Raw genomic sequence first — 16574 nt, 5'->3', positions numbered from 1 at the left:
TAAGAATAAATGGAGTCCAAAATTCAGACTTTTTTCAGAAAAGCTATTGCTTAGAGAGAGAAAATTAAAATCTTTTTTTTAAGGCTTTGTTTTTCCCTCACAAGGTATGTGTGCTCACAAGAGAGAGAGAGACAGTGTAAGGTTCCATCCAGTAAAATTCTCCTGAACACCTTTTGGTATCACTCCAGACCTGACAAGGAACCAAGACTGAACTTCTGCATAATTAGTCTTAGCAAGAGCCCACACTCCAGGTGCTGCTACTGCAAGGTCACGCTGACCTACAAAGTAGCAGATAAAGACCCAGAGTGAGTACTGGGAGGTCTAACTTCCTAGAGATGGATCAAAAAGCCCCACCAAATGTTTCATGTGTGCTATCCCACTGTGCCCAACTCCCCTGCATATTAGTCACACATGCAGTCTCTCAAAATAGCTCGAGTACCATATAAAAGAAACCCCCTCCCTCCTGGCTGGTGAGCTAAGGCACCTCTGGATTCAGACCTCTGCACGCTCTCTCAATAAACTTTCCTTTTTTCTTGAGATGTTGTCTTCTGAGTCTTACTCTGGACATTTACAGACAGACAGAGAAAGAGAGAGAGAGAGAGAGAGAAGGGAAACTAGAAGTTCCACCTCCCAGGTGGGGGAGGGGGGATGGCCACACTACAATCCTTTCTCCTCCATTCTCCTCTGTGGACATTCTCCTCTTTGGGGCATACATGCACATGCTCTCAGTATGTTTTTCAAGTCACTGGATCTGGCACTCAATCATAGAGTTAGCCATGTGGAATCCAGTACCTTAACTGCCATGTCACGTGCTGGCCCAGAATTAAAATTTTTGTTTTTAATTAAAAAAAAAAAAAAAAGTATGCGAAAACTTTGGAGTTGAGTAAAGGGAGCAAAAATATTAGGTTTATAATATAGCCTTTCCGGGACCAGCAGTTGGTGTAATGGCTATGTTGCTGAACTCCCATGTAGTCAACTGCATTTTGAGTCCCAGACCCGGTGGCTTAAACTCACGCAAGGCACATGTGCATGCGTGCCCAAGATCCTGAGAAAAAATGAAGGAGAAGGGATTGTGGCGTCGCCATCCCCCCTGTGGGTGATTTCTCGCTTTCTATCTCTCTGTCTCTCTCTGTCTTTCTGGCGAGCGCATGTGCCCTATAGTAAAAACCTCTCCAAAAAAAAAAAAAGATATAGCCTTTTCAACTTTATTCTGAAAATCAGGTAACCGTTTTCTGTTTTTATGTTTAAAAAACAATATATAAAAATGAAAAGCCAAATAAATAAAAAGTGACAGTTATGTCTAGGATAAACATAGACACATGTTCAGGGTGGCAATTGTCACACCAGTACTGCTTAATGTCTTTTCCTTTGAGATTACAGGAAAAGGAGGGAGAATACTTTCTGTCAGCAGTAATTAATAACAATTATTGGTAGAGTGAGGTAATTGATTTTTTTTTTCTTTTTTAGGTTTTGCCACAGAGTGTGTGCACATGTCAGAGGGGGACAGTGAGAGGGAAAGTGAGGCATAACCCCCAGAAGGGACGTCCACACTGCAATCTCTTCTCCTCCACTTTCCTCCTGGGATTTTGGGCTGCACCCACATGCACCCAGAATGATTTTCGAGCTGCCAGGTCTGGGACTCACACTGCAGTTCACCACGTGGAAGTTCAGTATCTTAACCACTATACCATCTGCTGGTCGCCAAAGTAACTGATTCTTAGAAGCCTCCATTGTTTTGAAGTAGGCAACAGGAAAGTGAGGGTATTTGCTGTGAAGCAGGGGGAAGTGAGGGTTAGTGTTTATGGGAATAAAAACACTAAAGGCCAAAAATGAATATAATAGGGCTGGCCCTGGTGCACACTGGTTCACAGAGCGCCAGATCCCACATGGCTAACCATGGCTTGAGTTCTAGTCCTGAAGGTTTGAAAAGCATTCTGTGTACATGCGTGCACAATATCCTGATGAGCTAGAAAAAGAGAGGAAAAAGGACTGTGGAGTAAAACCACACCCCACTGGGTTGCTTATTGCTCTCTCCTTTCTCTCTCTGACAAGGGGACATGCTCTCTGGCAATGAAATAAAATGGATATAATAATTGTTCTATGATGTCAAAGTCCCAAATCAGGCTGGTGAATATGAATTTGAAGGTTGCACCAATATTGAGGGCTGACTTTTTAAAAAAAATGTATTTATTTCAGCACCAGAGAGTTGGTAGCACACACACGGTTGTAGTTTTGCTGGGAGGATTAGACAAGAGGCAGGAATGTAATATAATTTGATGGTATTGATTCAGGACCATAAAGCATATCCTGCAAGCAATAAAAGTGAGACCAGAAGAGATCCAAAGTACAGAGAGGAGATTGTGGCATTGAGGAAATAGGAGTTGCTATGTGATTTAAAAACTGTTGGAATTGAGGGTATGAAAAATTAAAAGCATTAAGGCTGTAAACAGTAAAATATTGGAGTTTTTTGTTTCTGATTATGATAATAACAAAAATCACAGAGTAACTGAGTGTGTCAGTAATCAAGGTAGGCCAGAAATGAAGACTCATTTGAATTGAGAATATCCAGGAACAGAAAGAACTCTTATTGGATTTATTATCACCATGAATACAGAACTCACCCAGGCTGATGCTTAGAATGACGTGGCAGTGAGAAAACATCAGACTTCATAGGATAAAAAGGTCTAAGATGCTGGTTAGTGATTTCAATGAGAAAGGATGGGGAGGGATAGAAATATGCTATTAATTATAGAGTGGGGAGACTTTTCCCCGAAATACCGGAAGAGTAATACCTAGGAAATGACAATAAAGAGATAAAAGAATGCTAACTTCACTTTCAGGCATTCAATCATGCCGTCGTTGGGTGTGGCAGAATGTAAACTTCTGCTAAGAAAGCAGAAAACTAGAGAAATAACATCTTCAATGACTCCACAAGGAAGTAGCTGAACGGTTCAGTGAAGAGACGGAAGAGTAAGGCTGTTTATCACAGCATTCGGTACTGGAGGGGATAGATGAAAGGCTTTAGAACTTAAAGGGCAAAACTGTGGAGACGTTCGTAAAGGATGTGAAAAGTGTGATTGAACGGTGTTATGTTTCAGATGGATGCTGAAATAAAAGAACATAAGGCCTGGAGGGTGCAGGTAGTCATAGTCACCCAGATGTAACTGTGATACAGCATGGAGGCTTACTGAAGAAAGAAATGACCGTGGTAGGAGACTGCAGTGTTTGTCTCAATGTCATCATCTTCACAGAGTTATGGCCAGGAAATCTGAAATTGAATAGTCCAGGTCCAGACTTGCAATAGTTGGTCATTACTGCTCTAAACAGCATTCACTCAGTGGCTAAATTCTTGGAATTCTTTGGATTGGCCCCCACAGTGGCACAATGGCGATGCAATGTTCCATGCTGCTGAATTCACACAGGGAAGTTACAGGTTTGCATCCAGAGGTCTCCTTGTACATCAGGAAGCCTGCAATGATTCTGGCTGGCTGAGGCTGGGGTTGGGTCATGGCTGGAAGACAAGGTTGCTGGTGACTCTCTCTCTCTGTCTCTCTCTCTGTGTCTCTCTCTGTCTATCTCTGTATCTCTCTTATTAGGAGAAATAAATAAACTCAAAAAATTATCTTAACTGAAACTATAAGGGGAGAAATTCTATTGGAGTCAATGTTTTTGGAACACAGATGACATGGGGCTGGGGAGATGGAGAGAGAAGAAAGGAGAAGAAAGAGGGGGAAAGAGAAAGTATCTCTGCTATGTAAAAGCTATTTTATTAGTAGTTGCATGTGATTAGTAAAGGGACCAGAAACAGCCCTAGGATCAACCACATAGCAGAAGGAATTCATTTGTTTTCCTGCAATGCTGACAGTCTCTAAAAGTAAAGAATACAGTTCTCTTCAAACATTTGCCCAGTGGCTATGAGACAGAAGCTTGGATTGAGAGTTCCCAAGTATTTATTTTACTAACATTAAGTTAATCATTGTAATGTAAATCAGGGTGTTTATTCCTTGAGGCATAATTTACATTAGAATATAAACTCCTTATGGGCAGGATCTATATCTTTTATTATTTAGGGAATTTTTTGTATAAAGACATACATAAAAATGCCTTCAACAGTTGTATTTGATAGCTTAATGATAATTATTATAATTTAATGCCAGAATATCCAGTCATTTAATTTTCTTCTATTTTGTTTCTTAGGTTTTTGTCATAGGGTCTGTGTGCTTACCAGAGAGGAGATAGATTAAAAGATACAGAGATAAGGAAAGTGGGAGGCTTGGGGGGGGGCATGCTACAATCCTTTCCATTCCCTTCTCTTCCTGGGGTCCTGGGCATTAATGCATATGTGTCTGGTGTGATTTTCAAGCTGTCAGGTCAGGGATTCAAACTATGGTCAACCATGTGGGAGTCCAGCGCCTTAGCCACCATGCCACTTGCTGGCCTCATCATTTCATTTTCCAATTTACTGTTTTCTCAGAAAAGCAATATTTAATCCTAGACTACAATAGGTGGATCTTTTGTCTGTTATCCTGGTCAAGAATGTTTCATTTTCAAACAACACAAACCCACAAACACACACACACACACACACACACAGAGGCACCTCATATGACTATACACATACATACACAGAAGCTCGCACAAACCCACACACACACAGCTATGCGTTGATAGCATGCAACTATGTATGTAAATGTATGTTCACATATAAGCTATGTTTCCACAGTTAAATTAGAAATTTCCACGTATTCCTTCATAGCTACTATATTTTACGCTCAGTGAAATGTAATGCCACTATATTAGAGCCTGATTTCTATAAAGGACTGATTTCTTTTTTATGCCAAATAAAGCTACATTTTTAAAAAGATAATTAAGAAGTGTGACAGATTTTGTGCCACAAGTTTACAAAGCTATATCAAGGAGTTATGTATATTTTATATGAATACATATACAATACATATACATGTATATTTTATATGAATACATTGTACTACATTCTGAGAGGTAAAGGATTCATTTTAGTAATATTTTTCTGCATTAACTCCTTAGGACAATGCTCTGTATTCTTTAGCTGCTTCATACTGGAGTGTATTATTATAAATAGTATCACTAATACTCTATACAGGACTTTTAATTCAATTTTATTTTCTGGAAGCCTGCTGATTTCTCTGTTTCATTCTTATACTGTAATTATTATTCTTCTTTAAAAATTTGCTGTAGGGCACATGTGCTTCCCAGAGAGAGTCAGTTAAGGAGAGACAGGCAAAGAGAGAAAGTGAAAAGTTACCTCCCTTAGGGGATGGCCAAGTCAAAGTTCCTTCTCCTACATTCTCTTCTTGAGATTTTGGACATACGTGCACATGCATCTGTCATGTTTTCTTGTCTATCTTTTTTTTAATTTTCTTATTTATATTTAATTCTCTTACATCTTTATGCCACATAATATAGTTTTCAAACCATGCAAGCAGCATGTGATATTCAAATCAAGGATATTACTATACACTTTATTTTCAACAAGAATCTAAATTCTTGTGTCTGTTAAATGTTTTTTTGTTTTTGTTTTTTTTTGGGGGGGGGAGATTTTCACTATAGGGCGCATGCGCTCGCCAGACAGACAGAGAGAGACATAGAGACAGAAAGCGAGAAATCACCACCCAGGGTGATTTCATGCCACAATCCCTTCTCCTCCATTCTCCTCTCGGGATCTTGGGCACGCACGCACACGTGCCCGGTGTGAGTTTTAAGCCACCGGGTCCAGGACGCGAACCGCGGTTGACTACGTGGGAGTCCAGAGACATATCCATTACGCTAACTGCTGGTTCCCTGTTAAACGCTTTTTTGCTGAGCTCTTCTCACCTAACCTCTATAACCAGCCCCCTCCCATACAAGTCTCTAGTGTCTGCATTTATCCTCCCTACTATTATGTCTTTGAATCTTTCAAGCTCTTTCATGAGTACAGAAATACACTATATACTGAGTGCCAACATATCATGTTTGTCTTTCATATTCTAGTTCTTTACAACTAGCATTAAATCTTCTAGATTCATCTACTTGGTTTTGAAAGACATAGTCTCACTGTTCTTTAGGGCTGAGTATCAATAGTATTTTATTGTGCATATGACCACATTTTTTAAAAAATTCAGTCATCAATTTGTGGGCACTTCAGTTGATTCCATGACTTAGATACTGTGAATAATAAACATGATTGTACAAATGTCTTCCCAATTGAGTATTTTCCTGCCCCATGGGTAAATACCAAGGGGTGGTATGCCTGTCTCATATGGTAGTTCGTTAGTAAATTTTGAGAAACTTTCATATTGTTTCCCACAGTAGTTGTACTAATTTACATGAGCAGTGCAAGAGGGCTTCCTTTTCACTATAGCCTTGCCAGCAGCTTACCATTCTTAGATCTTTTTTATTATAGCCATTCTGATTGGGGTAAGGTGATATTTCATTGTGGTTTTGATTTGCATTTCCTTATGAGAAGAGACACTGAACATTTTTTTATATGCTTTTGGACACTGATATTTCTTACTTTGAGTTGTCTGTTCAGCACATTTACCCATTTTAAAATTGGATGATTAGTTTTTCTGTAGGTGAGCTGCTTGAGTTCCCTAGCTATTCTGGTTATCAGTCTAAGGCATCTTGAAAATATTTTTCCTATTGGGACCAGCAGTTAGCTATGTCACTGGACTCACACGTACTCGACCACAGTTCGCGTCCTAGACCCGGTGGCTTAAACTCACGCCGGGCACGCGTGCATGCATGCCCAAGATCCCGAGAGGAGAATGGAGGAGAAGGGATTGTGGCATGGCCATCCCCCCTGGTGGGTGATTTCTCGCTTTCTATCTTTCTGTTTCTCTCTGTCTGTCTGGCGAGCGCACTATAGCAAAACAAAACAAAACAAAACAAAAAAACTCTCAAAAAATATTTTTCTATTCCATGGGTTGTCTCTTTATTCTAGTGATTGTTTCCTTTACTATGCAGAAGTTTTTTTTAGCTTGATGTAATCCCACTTATTGCTTGTGGTGTGTTTGTTTGCCTTCACTTTAGGTGTCTTCTTTAAGAAATCTTTGCCTACTCCAATGTATTCAATCTTTCCCCTGTGTTTTTCACTAGTTTTATAATATGGGTTTTTACATTTAAATCTTTGATTATTTTGAGCTGATTTTTGTTAATGATGAGAGAGAGGGTTCGGTTTCATTTGTCAACAGATGTATATACAGTTTTTCTCCAGTATCATTTGTTAAAAAGATATTCTTCTCTCCATTGGATTGTCTTATGACCTTGTCAAAAATTGCTTAGCTGAGTTTTTCGGGTTTGTTTCTAGGTTTTCTGTTCGATTGGTACAAGGGACTGTTTTTGTACAGTACCATGATGTTTTGGTTATCATAACCTCTCATATATTTTGAAGTTGGTTAGTGAAATAACTTCCACTTTATTCTTTTTGCACAGTATTGTTTGACATTACGGTCTTTTATAATCTCAGAAAAAAAATTATGATTGCTTTTTTCTATTTCTGTGAAAAATGCCACTGATAATTTTTTTATCAGAATTGCATAGAATTTGTAAATTAATTTGAATAGAATTGATATTTTAATTACATTGACTTTTACAATCCAAGAACAAGAGGTTTGTACACCCCCACCCTATCTTATCCAATTTCTTTCTTCAGCGTTTCACAGTTTTTCCTATGGTAGTCTTTCACGTCTTTAGTTAGGTTTATTCCTAGGTTTTTGTTTTGCTTTGTTTTGTTTTATTTTAATGCATGTGTGTCTATTGTGAGTGGGATTGCTTTCTTTAAATCTGCCTTAATTCGTTCATTGTTGGTGTATAAAAAGCACTATAGAGTTTTTTATATTGATTATATACTCTGCAACTTTACTGATTTCATTTGTAACCTTTAAAAGATTTTTGGGTAGTCTTTTGGATTTTCTATGTACATAAGCATGCCATCTGTGAATAGTGACGATATCACTTCCTTTTCTGTTTGAATGCTTCTGCTTCCCTCTCTTGTCTGATTTCATTGACTAGAATTTCAAATACTATGCTGAAAAAGAAGGTGAGAAAGCAGACAGATTTGTATTATTGCAGTTTTTTGTGAGAAAATTTTGAGATTTTCCCCATTCAGTGTGATGCTAGCTATATGGGTTTGTCCTATATGACTTTTATTGTGCTGAGAAATATACTTTCTATAGTTATTTTGTTGACAGTCTTAATCATGAAAGGATGTTGTACTTTACCAAATGCGTTTCTGCTCCTATCTATATGATCATATGATTTTGTCTTTCCTTCTATTAATGTTATGTATTACATTTACCTATTTTGAGTCATCCTTGAATTCCTGAAATAAAGCCACCTCGTCATGGTGTATAATCTATTTTTTAAAATCTCTTTTTTATTATCTTTTGATCTTTTGTATTCCTGTACTATCCATTATAATGTTGCCTGTTTTGTTACTAATTTCATTTATCTGGTTCATTTCTCTGTTCTTCCTGGTTAGTCAAGCTAATGATTTGTCTATTTTGTTTATTCTCTCAAAGAATCAGCATTTAGTTTCGTTGATTTTTTTGTATAGCTTTTTTGTTCTCACATTTATTTGTTTCTACTCTAATCTTATTATTTCTTTTCTTCCAGTACTTTTGATATGTTTTTCTTGTTGTCTTCCAGTTCCATGAGATGAGTTGTTAGGTTATTCATTTGCCATTGTTTCATTTTTTTCCTTGTGAGAACTAATTGCTATAAACTTCCCTCTTTGAACTGCTTTCACTGTGTCTAACAGTTTATGGAATGTTACATCTTGGTTATTTGTCTCTAAGAATTTTAAATTTTTAGTCTTAATTTCTTCAGTTATTTGTCAAGTCATTCAGGAGCAAATTGTTTAGTTTCTATTCATTTGTGCATTTTCTAGGGCTCTTTCTATTGTTGATTTCAAATTTAATTCCACTTAGAAAGCATGCTAGACTTAGTTTCTACACTTTTCAATTTGTAAAGGCATGTTTTGTGCACAACTTTGTGGTCATTCTTTAAAACTACTCCATGTGGGAACCAGCAGTTAGCGTAATGGCTATGTCGCTGGACTCCCATGTAGTCGACCGCGGTTCGTGTCCCGGACCCGGTGGCTTAAGACTCACGCCGGGCGCGTGTGCGTGCGTGCCCAAGATCCCGAGAGGAGAATGGAGGAGAAGGAACTGCGGCGTGACCATCCCCCCTGGGGGGTGATTTCTCGCTTTCTGTCTCTTTGTCTCTCTCTGTCTGTCTGGCGAGCGCACGCGCCCTACAGTGAAAATCTCTCAAAAAAAAAAAAAAAAAAAAAGTAAAACTACTCCATGTGTCTCTAAGAAAAATGTGTATTTAATAGTTGTTGGATGAAACTTTCTATAAATGTCTGTCAGGTCCCATTTGGTTTTGGTATCTTTTAGTTCCTATGTCTCTACTGTTAGTGAATTATTTTGTCTTTTTGTTGTTGTTGTTGTTAATATAGGAATGAATTTACATCTTCCCATTTGAAGGATGATCTTGCTGGATATAGTATTCTTAGTTGAATTTATTTTTTGTTCTCGAATTAATTTTCTCTTCCAGAGTTCTAAATATGTCTTCACATTCTGTCTTTGTCTGCATTGCTTCTGTTGAGAGGTCTGAATTTAGTCTAATAAGGCATTCTTTGTAAATAACATTTTTCTCTCACCATTTTTAGAATTTTGTCTTTGTGTTTGACTTTTGCCAATTTGGTTATGATGTACATTGAAGGGAGTTTTCTTAGGTTCAATCTACTTGTTGTTCTTTGTCTTCCTTGGACCCAGTCATCTGTATTTCTCTCTAAATTCATAAAGTTTTCAGATAGTATTTCATGAAAGAGATTTTTTATGCCTTTATCCATGTCTTTGTCTTCTGGAATACCAATAATACAGACATTTTGCTGCTTAACAGTGACTACAATTTCTCATTGCCCTCATTTTTAATGGCTATGGTGGCTTAGACTAAATTGGAGGTTTTATCTCTAAGATCAGCTATTCTTTTTTCCATGTGGCTTAATCTGCTGGTGATTCTTCCAACAGAGATTTTAATTTCCCGTATTGTATTCATTTTCAAAGTCCTATTTGATAATATTTTAGGATGTCTATCTCTATAGAGTTCCTCTCTCATGTTATGGTATGATTTCCTCATCGTTGATTGATGAACTATTGATTATTTTCTCTTATACCTCATTTAGTTTTGTCACTATGAATATTTTGAATTCTTTTTCTGACTTTTTGTTTTTATAATTTCCTGTGCTTTACCTATTGTTTTTGAGGAGTTATTATGATCCTTCTAGGGAGAGATATCTCCTTGTTTTTGTTTTGTTTTGTTTTTTTCCTATTTCTTCTGTCTCTGTTTATTTCTAGGCATCTGAGAGATTACTCATGTTTCCTAATTTGTGGGTAGGTTCTGTGATGCTGGGTGGAGGGGAAGGACAGCTCTTGGTCCCAAATATGTCCCTGGAAAAATGGTCCAGAGGCAGCCAAGGGTCAACTCTATATTTTGGTTGGGGCTCAGAGTTAGAGTAGAGTTTCTCTAATTTCCTCACCAGGATAGAATGTGAGCGGAGAGCTGCTCAGAGCCTCACGGGTTTCAGGTCACTGACTTTTCTTTTTGTCTTTAAGTAAAATGATGTGTTCTAGAGCTTTCTGCCTTCTTTTTCTTATACTGTATCAGTCTGGCCTTATTCCTGAGTCATTTATTAGCCTTTCTTTCCAGAGAGATGCCAAAGTGGGCTGATTTGATTATAGCCCTCAAATGGGATGATGGCAGGGTGCATGCAATGCTCCTTTCAGTGAGTCTCGGCTTCAAGTTCTGGCATCATGGTCCCATCAGTCTGTGTATCCAGCACTGCCCCAGCCCTCTTTCTACCCCTACTGGGCACTCCTAGCTCCTGGTCACACTCCATTAGTCTCTCAAGCTCTATGTTACAGCAGTACCTGTCTCCCCAATGATTAGCTCAGTGTCTGAACCCTGGGAGCGGGCAGCAAGGCTGTGCCAGTCTGCTCAGACTCTCTCAGGTTCATGGTTCCAGCAGTGCCCAGGGTAGAAAGCAACAACTACCTCCCTGGTGAGTATCTCAGTTTCCAGATCCTGAATCGTGCTTGTGGGCCATCTCATCTTGCTAGTCTCTTTCTGGCTCATAGATACTGTGGTGTCCAGTTGGGAAGCAATAGCTGTCCGCTTAGTGAATATCTCAATTCCCGGTCCCTGGGAGTCAGTGGTAGAGCCACATTGCCACCTGCTAGTCTCCGCCATAGTCACAGTGTGGGATGGGGGTACAACAGCTGCCTCTTCTGTCAATATCTCTCGTCCTGATTGCAGGACCCACAGTAGGGCATGCAGTTTGGCCCATTTCAGCAGTAGCAAGTCTGGATCCCCAATGGTGCCCACTTCTGGTGGCTTCTTCTAGAGAAAGATTTTGAAAATTTTTCAAAAAGATGGCATACATTCAAATCTTCCCCACCCACTGAGCTGGAAGCATCCACTCCTTGCACAGACAGACAGACACTTGCACCACACGTACACATGCAAGTAGATGTCCCCTCACATGTGCTCACTCAGACACACACCTGCACACTCACCACCATTTTCCTGAAACTTGCGTAGGGTATTTTACAGGCTGCTGGGTCCAGGACTCAGACAATATAGTTGGCTGTGTGAGATCCACATGCCATAACCACCACACCCCTGGGTGCCTCAGTGCTATAATTATTAATAAGACTCTGAACTGAAGCAAAACATAGCTAAAAATGTTATTATCACAATTCATAATTGATAAGTTGTTTCTGGTTATCATAGTCAATAATTTAAATTCCCTATAGCACTTGTTTTTGCTATTGCTATTTTTAAGACTTATAGAAGCCTGTTGATCAAGACATAGATTTGCATATTTTGTTTTATAATGTATCAGTGCTTCATTTTTCTCACATTCTATATATGTGTGTACAATTGTACACTGTTGAGAATATCTTTTTATTTAATGTAGAAGTTGGAAAATAATTTTTTATTCTCTTTTGTGCTGTTTATTTTGTATTGAATATCTATAGCTCATTTGCATGCCAGGCTTGGAATTCTTAGATTTGAGTGACTCTCAAGAGGACAAGCACTATTATGTATTATACATATGACATGACAAGGAAGAGAAGTGAGAGGACAAAGTTGTCCAAGTCTTTACGAGTGAGCTGAAATTACTTCAGATTGTGGCTTATTCAGGTTCCCTTGAAGTCAACTCCATGATAAAGATCTCAATATTAGAGGTTTACTGAGACCTGGTCTATGAACAGCACCTGAGAAGGGGAGAAGGCATTAGGATTGAGAAAGGGGTGAGACTGAACTGTGATCAATTATAACAGAGGCCTTAGAAGTTCTCTCAGGAAGCTCAAGAGCTGGGATGGCCCTACAGAATCACCTCAAACTGAAACTGGGGCTGGGCTTTTACCCTCATATCCAAACCAATCACTGGCTGTGGGATTCCCCTCAAGGAAAGAGCATTTGGGGAGGCAGCTCCTTGCAGAGTGCACACTTGTAAGGGGTGTGTTGGGGGAGTCATCAGTCAATAAGGAGGGACGATAGCCTCTGTCCTGAAGGGAATATCTACTTAATGTGACATAGTATCTACGCCAGGCAGCAAAAGTGTAATTGTTTTACTCCTTAGTCTTGGATTTTAAAACCTAAACAATGATTCTACTTAGAAATCACCTGATGGGCTCTAATAATAGTCTATCTGTGTCAGCCTTGAAAGGCATCAGTATATTTCTATGTATTGATTGCATATCTGTGACATGTTTTCTATAGAAATCTCAAAGTGCATCTTTAAGACAGCATTTCAAACACTACACTTGAAAGAAGTAAACAAGAATAATGTAAGAAAACATGTCTTAGGGGACAGATGGTGGTGCCGTGGTATCACCACACTTCTAGACCCACATTAGACAGTCCTGGGTTAATGTCCCAGAGGCTCCCTGTACACATTTAAGATTGTCCAGAAAGTTCAAATCTGCATCTGTACCCTGATTTGGGCTGGCTGAGGCTCAGGGTAAATCACAGTGTGAAAGTTCTGTTGGGAGCACCAGAATCTCCCTCTCTTACACTCTCTCTGTTATAAGAAATAAATAAATTGAAAAAAGAAAACTCTTAAACAGAAATCAACATAAGGATTATGCCAATTGACATCTTATTCACAGTGAAATGATTTCCTAAAAAGAGGTCATGCGAAATGAAGAGAAGCTACACAAAAATCTCCTAAGAAAACAGTCTTTCTGAGAAAGGAAATTGTTTTTAAAAATCATAAAACTATTTTATATTAATAGCCATATTCTCTTACACAGAACATAAGCACAACACTTGAAATTTAATGATTGTAAAAGCCACCAAGACTTGTTTGATTGGGAATCATGAGAACAATATGACAATGTTAGGATGGTTCTAAGTCACTAAAGCTTTTAAATGTAAAGTGGATATAGTTGCATCTCTCCGTATCAAAGAATTTCAAAAAGTGAAGTATCTATTCACTTGGCCAAAAATTTACTCATCTACTCATTCCACAGACATTTATTGAATATTTATTCTATGTCAGGCATTGTTGCAGGATCAAGGGTCAGAAAAGTGAATAAGAAGTACTGCTTTTCATATTCCAAGTCTTGAGTTTCTCTTTTCTCTCTTAGCGAATCCATTGAAAAACTAAAAGTGCCCTTCTACTGTGAGTGGAGACTATTTCATTGGCTCTTTAGTTTGGAAACAGTCATGTGCTCTGATTTGGCCAACAGAAGGAGACAGGTAAAACTAATGGTATATTAGTTACAAACCTAGGACTCAAGAAGTCTTTCCTCTTTCTACTCACCCTTTTTCACCTCTGGACAACACAAGAAGAACATATCTGGACTCGTTTTCTTATTGCAGTAGAAGGTAGGACACTTGGAGACCAGGCATCCCTAACTGAGCTCTTACGAAATCAGCTACCTCTAGCCAACTCAGAGTTTTAGAAACAAGTAAATGCTCATTTTCGTGTGCCACTGAATATTGGCATTTGTTATGTGAAGTGTTAGCTAATGGTCGCTAACTGAAAAACAAAATACCTTCAGAGATTTTATAACGAAATGTGGTCGAAAAACATGGACTTAACATAGATAGCATCCTTTGCTAAATAACACAATAGAGATAGAAACCATATCCTAAAAGAAATGAGAGGAAAAAATAACTGCCTGAAATGATCGAGTATATGAGCATATAGTTGTGATATTGTGAGAAGAAGTGATATATTAACCTCACATTATAGGGAATGTAGATTCACAGCATTGCTTTTAATATAAACATCGCAAAACTGGCACAAATTCAGGATATAAAAAGGGGTAGGCAACTACTCAGATATCTAATTCTAATTCTGCTAAAAGCAGATCATCCAATAAACAAAGGAAAAACAGCGTTGGTCTTTCAGCCAAGATCATCTCTTGACAGATTGAAAAGGCACTGAGAAAAACTGCTTACCTTGGATTTAATTTTTAACTAACAAGAAATAATGTGTTAGTGAACTTGATTATAGAAAATAATATCCATATCTCAGAAGCCACCACAGAGGATCATTTTTAAAATGCAATTTTCATTTAGAATGATTTTGGATTTATTGAAAAGTGGCAAAGATTATCCAGAAAGCTCACATCTACCCCACATCCCATTTCCACCATTCTTAACATTTTGCATTAATATAGTACATTTGTCACAAGAAACAAGAAGCTATTCATTATTATTTATGAGTTGATATTTTACGCTGATTTCTTTAGGTTTTTTCCTTAATACCCTTATCTGTCCCAAGTTTCTATCCAGTATATCACATTGTACTTAAAAAATATTTGTGCCATAAATATTCTTGATTTATCTTTCATTTTATTAATTATTATTGTTATTTTAATTTACTTCACCAGAGAGAGAGGCACAGAGAGGAAAAGCAAGCTGCCAGGTCCAGGACTTGAACTATAGACACCCATGTCGGAGACCAGCACTCTGATTACCTTGGTACCTGCTGGGCCCAATCACATTATATTTTATTTGTGAAATCTTCAGTTCTTCGTGGCTATGGCAATTTCATAGATATTTCTCATTTCTTTTTATAACCTTGACAGTTTGATGTGTATTGGCCAAGTATTTTACAGAGGAGCTGCAGTTAGCATCTATCTAATGTTATTCTCTTGATGAGCTACGGCGTTATGGGTTTTAGGGAGCAGGACTCTGGAAAGGCACCATATATACTGTCCACACGCCTTGTCACTGTTGATGTTCACTTTGGTCACCTGACTCTGGTTGAGGTAGAGTATGATGTGTTGCTCCACTGTGAAGTCACTTCCTTCCCTTTTCATACTGTGTTACTTAGAAGAAAGTCACTATGTGTGGCCCACACTCAATGACTAGAGAATTGGGAGGAGGAGCAACTCCTTGAGGACAGGGTATTTATATAAATTATTTGGAATTCTTCACAGGAGATTTTTTTTTCTACTGCCACATGTTTATTTATTTATTTAATTTATTATTATTATTATTGTTTATATTCAATTATTGTGTATCATTACCATGTGCCAAATGAATTTAATTGTTTACATCCATATGGATCGATGGATATTTTATTTTGGGATTATATTTCAGTATTGCTTTATTTATTTTGATGTTCAAATTGTCCCAACTTTGGCTTCCAGGTGCTCTTTCAGTTAGCTCCTATCTGCCTCTGACATACCCACTGGGGTATGTGTGTGCGTGCATTTTCTTACCTTCTAGCACTTCGTTGAACAGTGATACTAGAAATCAAGTTCTTTCTAGATGCTGTATGTCTTCATTGTAGCTACAGTATCGTTGCTTCTAGAGCTTATCAGCTGAAAGAACAAACATATTTGTGTAGTTATACAAACTTGTATATATAAATCTATGAATATTTCTGTATGTCATCATCTGTATATGCAGTAAGCCAAACTTTCAGTTCACACTGATGTCTCCAATTCTAATCCACTCTCTCAGGGACCACTCTAGCTTTCACTACATCCCTGTATTTTACTTTCTACTCCAATAACAAGAGTGGAAAGCTCTCACCATTCTTTATGTAATTATTAAATTGTTCTCATAAACACTGGCAGAAACAATCGTATATTTAATGATTGTAAAAGCCACCAAGACTTGTTTGATTGGGAATCATGAGAACAATATGACAATGTTAGGATGGTTCTAAGTCACTAAAGCTTTTAAATGTAAAGTGGATATAGTTGCATCTCTCCGTATCAAAGAATTTCAAAAAGTGAAGTATCTATTCACTTGGCCAAAAATTTACTCATCTACTCATTCCACAGACATTTATTGAATATTTATTCTATGTCAGGCATTGTTGCAGGATCAAGGGTCAGAAAAGTGAATAAGAAGTACTGCTTTTCATATTCCAAGTCTTGAGTTTCTCTTTTCTCTCTTAGCGAATCCATTGAAAAACTAAAAGTGCCCTTCTACTGTGAGTGGAGACTATTTCATTGGCTCTTTAGTTTGGAAACAGTCATGTGCTCTGATTTGGCCAACAGAAGGAGACAGGT

At 38.0% G+C, this 16574-nt stretch overlaps 1 long non-coding RNA gene across 1 annotated transcript in view; it reads right to left on the bottom strand.

The window, feature by feature from the left end:
• The window catches only part of LOC102489907 (uncharacterized), a 44981-nt gene extending 29163 nt beyond the window's left edge, over positions 1-15818 (bottom strand). Inside the window, exon 1 of the long non-coding RNA XR_337267.1 lies at positions 15774-15818. This is a non-coding gene — a long non-coding RNA (uncharacterized LOC102489907). The remainder of the gene's footprint in view (positions 1-15773) is intronic.
• Positions 15819-16574: the final 756 nt, after the last annotated feature.

Source organism: Tupaia chinensis, unplaced genomic scaffold (assembly GCF_000334495.1).
Source record: "Tupaia chinensis unplaced genomic scaffold, TupChi_1.0 Scaffold144982_1, whole genome shotgun sequence".
Taxonomy (NCBI): Eukaryota; Metazoa; Chordata; class Mammalia; order Scandentia; family Tupaiidae; genus Tupaia; species Tupaia belangeri.
Note: the sequence above shows the minus strand (reverse complement) of the source record. Positions and strands in the feature narration are given on the sequence as shown.